Raw genomic sequence first — 12639 nt, forward strand, 5'->3', positions numbered from 1 at the left:
AAATCTGGTGGGGCACATCCCAGGGGCTCAACAAAAGCCTGGGACACAGCCCTTCTCATACCCCTCATATTTTCTCTTGTATCAACAGGGCTGGGCTGTGAAAGGAGCTCTGAGGCCCCAGCTAAGGGACAGAAGCAGCCTCCAGGGCTCCAATTGGCGGGCAGCCTCTGCCCCATCAGTGGCCCTGGGGTCTGCCCCGTTCTCTGTGTTTTTTTGTTCTGCTGACTCCCCAGTCAGAGAGCGTTCTCCTTAGGCCTGGCTCCACAAAACCCTTCTCTCCAAAATACAAGCATATCATGTCACAATCCTCTTGCTCAACCAGGAAATGTTCAGCCCACTTTTTCCTTCCCCAGTTAAGTAACTAAAAGACCTCCCTCCCATCCCACCAATTCTTTCTTAGTGAGAACTCAGCATTCCCCACACACCATCCTGAACACTGGTGCCTTGCTGGCTGGGACCGAGATATTTCAGTCTCAAACAGCCTGAGTCCTTTCTCTTTCCCCTTTCTAACTTAAAAAGGCCTTCCTGAGTCTCCCAGCCCTCTGATTCTGAACGTCACAAAATGCTCAGGTTACAGTCACTATGTGAATACCTCCAAGGTTTTGGATAGGTTTCCTTTGCAAGATCTTCATTTAGGAGCTGCATCAAGAAGTTTAAAGAGGCTATTCTTACATCTGAGCGGAGGAGCCTGCAAGAAATTTAAATGGCTTTAAGGGAGAGTTAACCAGGGACAGAGAGGTCGCAGGTCTTAGTCAAAAGTGTCATGAGGCAAAATGTTCTTCAAAGGCTCAGAGTGGCTTCTGAACATGGAGTCCTCAGGGAGGAGGTGACAGGCAGTGATTGGGGTGAGTGACACAGGGTACTCTCCCCCAGCTGGGTAAGAATTGGATATTTTCTACTTTTCTAATTTCTTACTATCTTTTTCTCTTATTGTCACATACCATTTCCTACGAATTAAGAATATCAATGTCAGTCATTTGGGCCAATTGGGAGAAGCTACACGATGCCATTCACAAGGCTGGAACATGACAGCCACAGCAGTCTAGGTTGAAAGACCAGTGGGAATATTTCCATGGTAATCACGGGCATGCAGCAAACTTCCAGCTTCAATGACCTCCTCTCAAAGTTGGCGCCAATAAAACTACCAAGCAAAGTGCGTGATGATTATGGCCAACATCTGTTTATTAGTTAAGTGCCCGTGACAGCTGCCGCTTAATGGGGAAAGAGCACGATCAATGAGTCCCTGTCTACCTGGCCACACGCGCCCTGCCTTCCTGCCTTGGTGCAGCAGCAGAGTTTGTTTAGCTGAGATGAACGCCCCCAGAGCAGCCCGACGGGAAAGCTCCCAGCTCTGCACGACGAGACGTGTTCCTTTCCTTCTCAGAGCTGATCACAGTTTGCTGTCGTCTGTTTTTATGTTGATCCCTTTTGTAACTGCCTCTCCTCCGGAGATTTTGCTCAAGCAGCACGGGGCCAGTTGTGTCTTGCGGCCTGCCGGATATTTTGGGCAGGGAAACAGCCGAGCCCACATCTGGCTCTGGTGCTGAACGGAGAAGGCACAAGTCCCAGGGGCCCATGCTGAACCGAGGCCCCTGCACCCAAAATTATGGTCTGACTTTGGACAAATTACATAGTCTTTTTTACCCTGAGATTCCTCATCTGTCCATGAAAATAACAGCCCATGGCACACAGAGTTACAAGTATTAAAGGAAATCACCAAATTCACAACCTAGCCAAGGGGCTACCAGTGCATCCTCAACTGACACATGCTGCCTTTAAGGCTCTGACACACGCCAAGCGTGGTGGCTGCACAAATTGTACACTGCTAAGTGCCAGTGTGTTAAGTGCTTCATGTGTGCTATAATACTCTTTAGAACTTACAACAATCCCAGGAAGAAACGAATATTATCATACCCATTTCACAGATTCACCATCAGGTTAAGAGTGGTTACATTCTAGTCCAAGGCGCTATGGTGTGGAAATGGCGATTTCAACCTGAATATGGGCCCAGGCCTGGGCTCCATCTCTGTCCCATCCACCTGACCACTTGCCTATGAAATCCACCTGTCCAATACCCAAGTTTGAAGCCGGCCAGCTCTTAAATGCAATGTGTGCCACTGTTTGTCTATGTTCCTTAATTACCATAAACAGTTCTTAGAAAACACTTCAGAAAGGAAAGTTGGACTCACGTCCCTGCCCACAAAGAAGAGGAATTCAGCATTACCTTCTCCTGTAACGTGCAGAAACCCTTCCCATTCACCACTGAATCCTTTTGTATGCTTCCTCCGTGTTCATGTTTGCACATGGCTTATTAAAGTAGAAGTTACCTGCAGTAGTTCCATCTCGGTTCCTTTCCAAGTTTCCAGATTATCCATAATAAGGGTAATATTATAATTTTCTGTGAACGAAAATACTACAATGTGAATGAAAATACTGCAACCATGACACTAAACAAAGAATGCTGAAACCAAGTCATCAGCGGCTGCCGCCACCTCCCAGTGAAGACAGGCCTGCAGCAACTCACAATGGTGCCCTCTGGGCAGACTCAGAATAAGGAAGGACAGATTACTGGCCCTAGATAGCTAGGTGCTTGTCTAAAGAATATATTCAGTGAGCACAAATGTTTGCTTTCTCCCATTTATTGAAAAGCACTAAGTTCTTGAACTTGAGATACCTGGGTTTCTTTAGATAACAAGCAATTTTTTATTGTTCAAACTACCTGGTCTTTGTTGTAAAGCTCCTATATAATCCTAGCTTCTCCCCTACTCTTGGGAGCAGTCCCTCAGAGTGATCTGAGAGGATGTCATCCTGGCTCGAGACCTCCAGACAAATAAAACATAGCCCTTAACATTAGGCTGAACTTTTATTTCAATGAAGTCCCAGAATAGACACAAATCATCAATTCTGTAATGGGACACACTGGATCAGGAACCAAAAGCATGTATTAGTCCCGAAAATCTAAGGGTTCCTCTTTCTTCCTGTCATTATACAATCCCTCCAGAACTCATTAATTTGCTGTCTGCTCCTCTGGCAACCAAACTCAGAGAAGAGTCAACTCAGCAGAGCATCCTGCTGGGGAGAAACACCCCAGCAGCACTGCGGGCTACCTGCCCTCCCGCACGCTCTGCTGACCCCTAGTGTCCTCCGTGGATACCAGGCCAACAGAGCTGTTCCCAACAGCTGCGAAGTCCCACATATTAAATAAAAGCATTTTATTTTATATGATATGTTACGTATATACCCATCTCTGAAAACAGCTTTGCCAGAAGCCCAAATCTTCAGCATTAATCTGCAAAGGCAAACCCGGTCCCCAAGGGAAAAGAAGTCTTAAGACGATGCTAAGGCCTCCAAAGTCCCCTCCACGACCATCAACCAAACTGCCTGCAGGTCTGCAGCTGCAGTAGGCTACATGTCTGCTTTTAAAGCGACCCCTTCCTGCCCTCGGGTGCTACAATGCCCTTCTATGCCCTCCCATCTCAGGGTAAGAGCAGCCGCTGCAGAACCTTGCAAGGCAACACTGACAGGACTGGACAAAGAGGATCAGAGCTAAACTAAGCATTCTGATGACACGAGCTTGTCACTCTGTCACTTTACAGATGAAGATATATATAGAGAGAGGTGGGGTGATATTGCTTAAAATCACACAGCTAATAAGTGGCAAAGTATATAACTCTGCTCCTCCCTCCTGTGTGACGCCCAAATGGGACACCCACAGGGTTCTCTCGTGCCTGCCTGAACAGTCCTTTCCTATCACTCATGACACACCACAGGGTCAGAACTTAGCCTGCATTTGCAGCATCTTTTCCCTCCAGTTTCTCAGAAAAAAGGCTGTTCGGGCCACTGTATTAATTCCGTCTCCCCGAAACCTCTGTGCTCAGGCTGGTCTTGCCTTTGTATCCGGCCCGCTGCTCAGAGGCTCTTCCTCCCCTGCAGGAGGACGTTTCTACTCTTCACAGGGTCACCCCCTCAGGGGAGCTCTCCTCTCGCCCTCAGCACGGCAGGTGTCCCAGGCCACATCCCGAGCATCCCCATTAGGACTGTGTCTGCCCAGGTCTGGTAGTCAGATCAGCAGCCTCAGAGCCAGGGATTATGCCCAGGTCACACTGCAAACCTACTGCCCGCCTCACAGACCCCAGCCAGCAGGTCACCTGGAAGTCACAGCAAGTGCCCCACCCAATCCAGAAGTCTCTTCATTTGCCAGCACCACTGATGACTGATTTCCAACTTTTGGTCAGTTTCGCACAAAACAGCACCCTCTACTGTGAAGCGGGTGGTTTTTGTTTCTGCGCCTCATCCTTACTGGAAACGTTAAGGGAAACCAAAAGGCCTTTTCTCAACCCTTTTCTGATGACACCCTCCCAGCCACAATACTCGTATGCTCAAGAGCTTTGGATCCACATGATTTTCTTTCCCTTACGCTAAGTGGCTCAAAACACTGCGGGGTTATTTCTCCTTTGAGGGTATTAGCACTCAGTTTCTCAGCTTTAATCTGTTTTTATCTCTCTCTTCAGTGTCCCTAGCAGTTGCCACCTCTTACTCCCTTCAGCAGCCTCCCTCCCAACATCTAGTCTAGGAAATCAGCTGTGATGAGGGGCCCGGGGGCAGTCACAGAAGATGCAACTAAGGCAGAGAGAGGCTACATAATTTGCCCAAGAAGATCAGCTTCAACCCCCAACAGTGTGTGTCACTTCCCTCTGTTTAACCCTTATGCTAAGCACGTTAACATTTTGTAGATTATGTTTATAAACAGATGAGGTACCAAAATACATACAAGGACACACATCAACTCTAAGATGTTCATTAACTCCACTATTTTGTTTCTATTTATTTTATTTCTATTAAAAAATTAAGAACCCCTGCAGTCAATATAGCAAAATGTTACTGGGTTTTAAATCCAGAATATAGAGGGGTTATGTCATTACTCATTCTTATATGTATGTTCAGAAGACAAAATGATTTGAAAGTCTCTCTCCCCGCCCCCTACTCACTACTGGCTCTCACCAGAGCTCCCAGACCACACATCTAACAGCCTTTCACTTTACCCACAGCTGAACTCATCAGTTTTCCCCCAGAACTCCCTCTGCTGCTTTCCCTCCTCAGAACACAGCAGGACCATTATTTAACTCATTAATCCACCCAGAAACCTGGGCCTTACTCCATCCTACCTTCACAGAAATCATTGATCCTTTCCTCTTTACCATCTAAACATGCCTTCAATCTGTTCGCTTTTACCCACTGACCATCCCATCGATCAAGTGGAAGCCAACAACACTGCCCACCTGGACTCATGAGTCTCCCAAGTGGCCCCACAGCCACTCTCCCCTACTTGAGACAAATGGGATTGTGTCACTCCTGCGCTTTTTGGACTCTTTTCAGACCCACTGTTCTAGAAGAAACTTCAATTTCTTCACCTGGTGAAGGTCTTTGCCATGAAACTGTCAGCTCAGGAAGGGCAGGACATACCCTCGTCCCTCAACCCCGCACTCTGGCAGAGCATCAGCTTGGGAGGACCTGCTGAGCTGCACCAGCCTGTATTCTAAACCTGGTCTTGTGTTCTTAGCAAACTACATCACTTATCCATACAAATCCAAGGTAGATTAGAAAGATTTTAGTTGTTGAGCTAGACTATTGATTTGCGGATTTTGCACTGGCAACCTGCTAGTATATTTTCTAATGATTGTGTCTTCTTAAAACCACACCCAGATTAAAGGAGTATTTGTGGAATGCCTTCAGGGTAAAAGGGACTGTACTTTTACAGATTTTATGTTTTATAATATGAACAACCTGGACAGGGTCACAAATGGAACCGCCTCACAAGTGACAGAAGACAGGTGAGATGCATATAGCAACAGGTCACAAAGATGGTAAGAGCAAAGTTGTTTCTCCAACCCCCCAAAAAATTCCTCCTAGAACTGAAAATCAGAATTTTGAAAGTAAAATACTATCATATAAAGAAAGAAAATAAATAATCCTCTTCATCAGGGTTTCTAGATCTGACTGCAGAGTTATTAGCAGGCCATACTGAATCCTAGCACAGAAAAATCAGATGGACTAGTGGTGAGTAAGTTCCAGGAAAATGGCAGTAATTCCTCCACTTGAAAGAGGACACACACTCACTTGTTGAGGGTGATTGTAAACCACATTCTGCAGAAATTCAGAAGATTCAGGCACCGATTCTAGATGGTGATGACACAGAAGGACGGCTTGGATGCATGCTTCTAACTGAGTCACCGGCATTCTTACACTGCAGGGGGAAACGGAGGCCCTCAGCCAAGAGCACAGATGTTCCTGTCATGTATCCCAGGCCTTGCCTCGGGGACTCAGTGTCCTGTAGAAGTCCAGCCCGAGGCGAGGACCCGCAGCGTGGCCCACGCAAGCAGGAGGGGCACTGATTGAGAAATCCCATCCCCGATGGGGGCAAGAGGGGCTGGTGTGGTTGTGTGAACCTATAAATGCTCATAGAAATACACCTGCATAGATTCAAGTGATAAAATTAACAGTAGCAGGCTATTTAACAAAATTTCAATTGTCAGTGTTAATTTTACCATTCCATTCCGCTTGTCCCCTGCACTCTGAGACAGGCTTAGGCTCTCTCACACCTGCAGCTCTGTGCAATAGTTGTGAAATTATTTTACTTTGCTGCAAGTGTCTTCGCTCCCTGTGTCGCTGTGACTGTAGTCTCTTAACACAGTCAGATGTCTTCCTGGATCTCTCCCTGAGTTCCTTGCTCCTGCTTCTCAGATCCTGAGATAAAGAACAGGTGAAGGCACATGACTAGAAAAGGCACTGTGGACTAGACCAAAGTCCTCAGTGATCCCTTAGAGGAGTGCTGCCCACCCCTTACCTTCGATTCTCAAGGTTCTGCCCAGGGTGACATCCAGACAGGAGAGAATCTTGGGCCCAATTAAAAGCTGTGTGGCTTGGGTGCGGGCAAAGGTGTAGGTGCTGGTTCCGTAGCCGGTCCCATCCACACCTCTGCTCCTCTCTCTCCCAAGGCCCCGCTGCCAAGCCCCCAGGCTCCCTGATCTTCTGTCCTTCTCTTCTACTCTACTTCAAGTCCTTTTCCTCTTCCTTTATTCCCTGATTATCCCCAGCTGGAGTTATTTTTCCATCACAGAATCTGAAAACATTTCCTGCAGCTGAAAAAGAGGTGCCAGAGGTCAACGCCCATATGGTGGGTCCTGAAGAGAGCCCCTGGTTAGGGGGACCCTCATCAACACTCATGGGGCATCAGGCATGTTGCAGGGTCGACCACCCCCAACAAGAGTTTGCTGTGACCCCAAGGCACGCACAGCATCCCTGCTCAGTAAAGTTTAGTTGTAGTCCTCCATTAAGAAGCAAAAATAAAAAATTGCTCATGTTTCTAACTAAAATTTTTTATGAGGTAGAAAAAGAAATTGTAATAGAAAAGAACAAATTTCACTCCATGTTAGATATGTTCGTTTGGCTTTAAACCTGTACCTTGTTTTCTAGGCTCAGACTTGCTATCTCTGCACCTTTTGTAAAAGACAGTTGCCTTTAGCATGAAATATCCAGGAGGGCCTATTCTCCGGGCTCTGATCTTTAAGGATATTAGCTCTTCTACACTTATGTACAGATGGCAAGTTGCAAAATAGAGAATAACCTTTCTTTTTTTTTGGAGGTTTTACGCGGGCACCATAATTTGACCCACATGGACAGCTGCAGGAACAAAGGATTCCAAGGACAAACAATTCGTACAGCAAGAAGGTTGCAACAACCAGCCACATCCCTGCGGCTTTTTAGTGTAAAAGGAGACTGAATTCTCCCCTGGGGAAGAGAGTTCTACTGGATATCAATATGCCATTTTCTGGGTCTGCCAGCTTTTCAAATAAAGTCACTATTCCTTACTCCAACATCTCATCTCCCGACTTATTGGCCTGTCATGTAGCAAGCAGAACGAGTTTGGACTTGGTAACAAAATGACTGCCTTAGAGGTAGTATGTCTCCACTGTTTCCTCATTTCCAGTATGTCACAACCTATCAATTTCATATGCTGTTTAACAACACGAACAAAAAACCTATTATACGGAACTGATTCCACAGAAATAAAATTATTTCTACTCTTTCAAAAATTTTTTCTTTTCTATTTTATTTTGTTTTGCTTATTGAAAAGAAAATAAAAGTGAAATCATTTTATTTCATGCATTTTTATAGCTAGATATTGTAAATACTACAAAGATATTTAAATTGCAATAAAAATTGTTCATATATTAGTATAAAGTTATATAAACAATCAATGCAGATTAGGAAAGGAGTAGATATTTACTAAAAATCCACTGCACATCCAGTCTTTTACAAGCATATCGTGGAATATAAGCTCTATTATCCAGGGGTCCCCCACCCCAATTTTCACTGCCGAGTCCCTTAGTAATCAACTACCAAGGCACCAGCACAGAACCATGCGATCACTATTTTAGGTATAAATGAGGGAATTAGCTCATTCAATTCTAAAACAGTAACCTTAAAATAAATACTGAACTTATTTACAGATAAACAAATTTGGACACAAAAAAGTACAGTTTCTCCCCCAAGTCACACAGATAATAACTGGTAAAGGCAAGATTTGAACTCATCTGCCTGATTATAAAGCTAAGGTGGAAATCCCCTTCGACTGTGGAGGTCCAACAGCACAGCCTATCACCCTATCTTTGTTCAGATCTAGCCTTAGACAGCCTGAGACAGCACCCCATTCCTATGGAAGTCGAGGGGAAACGATAACAATAAAGATTTTATATTCAGTAGTTTCTTAGGTCTCAATTATATAAAGTGTCAGCAGGTCAGCAGAAAACTCTGGGAAATATGAGTGGGTCCAGAGCTTTTTGCTGATAAGAAACTCAATCTATCAGGACAGAGTGACCTTCCCATGCGAGGCCTCATGGACATAAACTAAAGGCAGCTGAGCAATGAAAACTAGCAAGAACATGGAACTCAAGCAAGAAGGATCCCTATCATCCCCTGCCCAGTTTCCTCTTCACCCTTGTGGACAAGGTGGCAGAAGATCCAGGTTCTTGTCCAAGTTACAACATCATGGATTCTAACCCATAAAATGTTACGACTCTATGCTGTCTTAAGTCCTTTCCAACTCAAATATGATGACACCAAGATCTCAGCAGAATGTCTATGTCTCCAATTTCTCTCTTCTATTAGGAGACTATATCTATGGCTACAAATCAGAAATTCAATTAAAAACACCATGCACGAAGCCTGGTGAAAGTCTGTGTAAGAGACACCGTTCTCATGCTCAGTGAGTGAAAACTCAGAAAAAGTGGTCCTATTCCCTCTGCAAGTGGGAGGTAGCCTGATTGTGTATGTGTGTGTGCACGTGTGTGTGTGTAAATCAAATACAATGTATCCTGGGATGTGCACAGATTTTTTTATGTTACTATCATTTCATGAGGATGAGCCAATCTTTAAAGTAATCTGAAACTAGTATTCTGAGAGAGTCTCAGGCTCTTTTGGTGGAGGATGGGAAAGGGGAAAGGAATGGAGGAAAGAAGTAAATGAAGCAAAGGTGTAAGAATACTGCTAGGGAAAGGCAAGACATTAATTTTGTTCCTACTTGCATCACACACAAATTAGGGACTGGCTTTCCCCCATCTCTTGTCAAGCACTGATTTGCAGAAGAAGAGGCGACAGCCCATTTCTCACTGAGCTTGTGACTGTACGTGGCATCTTATAGACACAAATTATTTACCCTGATCAAACACTCTAGCAGCAGGCTGTAATTCTCCTATTTTGAGAGACAAGAAAACAGGAAGTGAAAGAGGGTATATAACTTGACAAAAGTCAGAGGACAAGTAAACTAAAGAGGATGAATTCAAACTCAGATCTGAATGCAGATTCTGATCTTCCCACTCCCAGGGCTGGAAAATCCTTAACACACAGGCTCCCCAGCTCCTCTGCATTATTCCAGGCACCAAGAATTTCCCATGGCGATGGTCTCCAGTTCTCAGACACAGCGCTCTGTGCAGCCAATAACCTCCATGCGACCTTGATCATCTACCTGCCATGCCCACCAGGCTTCACCATACAGGCAGGAAAGCTGGCTTTTAACTGCATACAAAGCCACCCTTGTTTTAACCTGGACTCTTCAGCAGCTTTTCCAGCATTAAGGCAGCCATGAAAGTGCTCACAGTTTGTACATGAGCCACACTACATCTCTCCATCTGTCTCCCCACCTATACTACTTAGCTATGACCATTTTGAGAATCTTGGAAACAAATTTTTAAAAACAGAAAAGAAAGGATTCTGGAACAAGTACTTAATACTTACAATTTTAAATGACAAGTTACAAAGTGAGTATTTACAAACTGAATCTGCCTTCCTTGATGTCAGTTTTAACATTTAAAAGATATAGTAGCAAAAAATTCTCACATACAAAATTAACAAAAACATCAACAATAATCTGGAATAAACTCAAAAGCAACGCCCATGTTGTACATGGAGAAATTACAGGACTGTACTGCGGGGTAAAGTAAGAGGTGTGAAAGTAGAGACATCAACATTTTGTATGGAGGAAAGCAGTTTTGTAAAGATGTACGTTCTCCTAAAGATAATTCAAAATTACTAAAAAATCCCATGACAACACATCTTTTTTTTTAACTTGAAAAAATTATATTAGAATTTTCAGGAATAATAAAGTCATAATACTAGCCAAGAAAATTAAGGATGGAAAAAAGAATCAAAAAAATTGCACTGTCATATATTAAATAAATTTTTACATTATGTAAGATATAGTGCTAGTGTAAGAAAGTAAGATTGACAGAAATAAACCATGAGATCAAAAAGAGAGTCTAGTGTACATAAGTATTCTTTACAGGTGGGATTTCAAATTAAAGAGCAAAGTATTAATTAAATAATTGTCTTGGGACAATCAGAGAATCCCCTGGAAAAAACAAATTCTATTCCAGTCATAATGACCACAAGAAAAATTACAGAAAGTGATGTGAATATTAGAAAGTACTAATAACAGCAAATACAACCCTTTGCTCATATTAATTCAACTTCTCCTCACTATGACAAGTACCATTATCATCTCCATCTTAGAGATTAAAAAAACCTACAGAAGGGATTTATACCATTATAAGAAAGAATTTCTAAGAATAATATCAAGGATAATACCAAAAAGAAGACCCTTACTATCTTAAGATTATTTTGGGGCACAACAAAAATGAACCTACTAAACAAAATGAAAGGCAAGAAATGACAAGGAAAAGCTCTGTGATACATGTTGATGAAGACAAGGGGCTAATGTTCATAATATACATAGAGCTGTCACAAAGCAACAAGAAGCTCCCTCACTTAAATGTGTGCAAAGGACAAAAGGGATCATTCACTTTTTAAATGTCAGATGGCTAATGAGTGAAAAATGCTCAGTACATCACTGGTCATCAAGTGCAAACTAAAACAATAAAAAAGCACTTTTGCTCATCATATTGGCTAATATTTTTAAAAGATATTCTAGCTAGTGTCCATCTTTGAGAGAACAAACTGTGAGCGATCTTTTGGAGGACGACATGTCAATGGATATGTAAACTCAGAAAAACGTGTGTACACAGAGGCTGAACTCCACTTTTAGGAATCGTTTCATTTAGAAAAAAAATCAGTTCAAAATGATGTACTCATCAGAGTATTTACACAGCACTGTTTACAATGGTGAGAAGAAAAGCTGGAGTGAAATCATATCCAGCGATAGAGAATTGGTTACATAAGTTATTCTACATCTGTTCATTCCCCACAGGAGAAGGAATTTCTAGATTCACTTGAAAGGAGCCTGTGATTTATGTAGTTGTCACATCCAAGGACTAAATTTCCAGAAACCTGAACTAAAGAAATACTCATACAAGATCACAGGAATGTTTGTACAAGAAGGATGCAGTCAGACACCCTTTCTGACAGTGGAAAATGGAGAAAAATTATGTGTCCACCATCAAGACAATGATGCGGTTAATCACGGCGAGCTGTGGGCACTAAAGTTCCAGTGTTTTGGCGTGGTCCAAGGCCTTGTCCACAGTACTCTCCCACGAAAGGTGTCCTTACACAAGAGACCAAATCTGCACATCAGGAAACCCCTCTACTCTATCTGAAAGGACCGGGTGAGTCTGGAGGGGGAAGACGTCTATGATATATACCTGAGTGAATAAACCGAGCTGCAGAAAACATATAGTATGGTCTCATTTTTCAATAAAGCATATATACACACACATATACATAGATTTCTCATATACGTGTATGTATGTGTATATATATATGACATAGGCATAAAGGTCATGAAATATATACTCCACATTGTCAGCAGTTTTTACTCTCTGGAATAAAGGGGAAGGGAAGTAGGGGACTTTCGGTACCACCACAGTTCTCTTTTCAGTATTTCAGATAAGTATACTTGGAATTTAAAAGTTTATTTAAGTCCAAATAAAATGGACGATGCCTCCACAACACAGAATGCTATACTGGTCATTAAAAATCATGCCAGGGGAGATAGAATATTGTAGAAAAATGTGTAATAAGCCGAATGGAAAATGGAGGTCTCCACACAGTATACAGGCACACATTGCTCGCTGGTTTTTATGACAGAGGTAATACACACTGATGAAAAGAACAGAAAATAGATGTTAA

The 12639-nt window shown here is 43.1% G+C and overlaps 1 protein-coding gene across 4 annotated transcripts in view; it reads right to left on the reverse strand.

Annotated features, from left to right (window-relative positions):
- The window catches only part of LOC140688692 (trafficking protein particle complex subunit 9-like), a 175171-nt gene that overhangs the window by 11085 nt on the left and 151447 nt on the right, over positions 1-12639 (reverse strand). The window contains exons 1-3 of one of the 4 annotated variants that reach the window (XR_012063419.1): positions 6118-6244; positions 2328-2398; positions 593-688 (exon numbers count right to left, since the gene is read on the reverse strand). The exons of 1 other annotated variant lie outside the window; for it this stretch is intronic. The gene's annotated coding sequence lies outside the window, so the exon portion shown is untranslated. Of the gene's footprint in view, positions 1-592; positions 689-1251; positions 1469-2135; positions 2399-6117; positions 6245-12639 lie in introns of those variants that run through there. 2 more of the 4 variants (XR_012063423.1, XR_012063434.1) reach the window with 2 other exon arrangements.

The sequence above is a fragment of the Vicugna pacos genome, chromosome 2 (genome assembly GCF_048564905.1).
Source record: "Vicugna pacos chromosome 2, VicPac4, whole genome shotgun sequence".
Classification (NCBI taxonomy): domain Eukaryota; kingdom Metazoa; phylum Chordata; class Mammalia; order Artiodactyla; family Camelidae; genus Vicugna; species Vicugna pacos.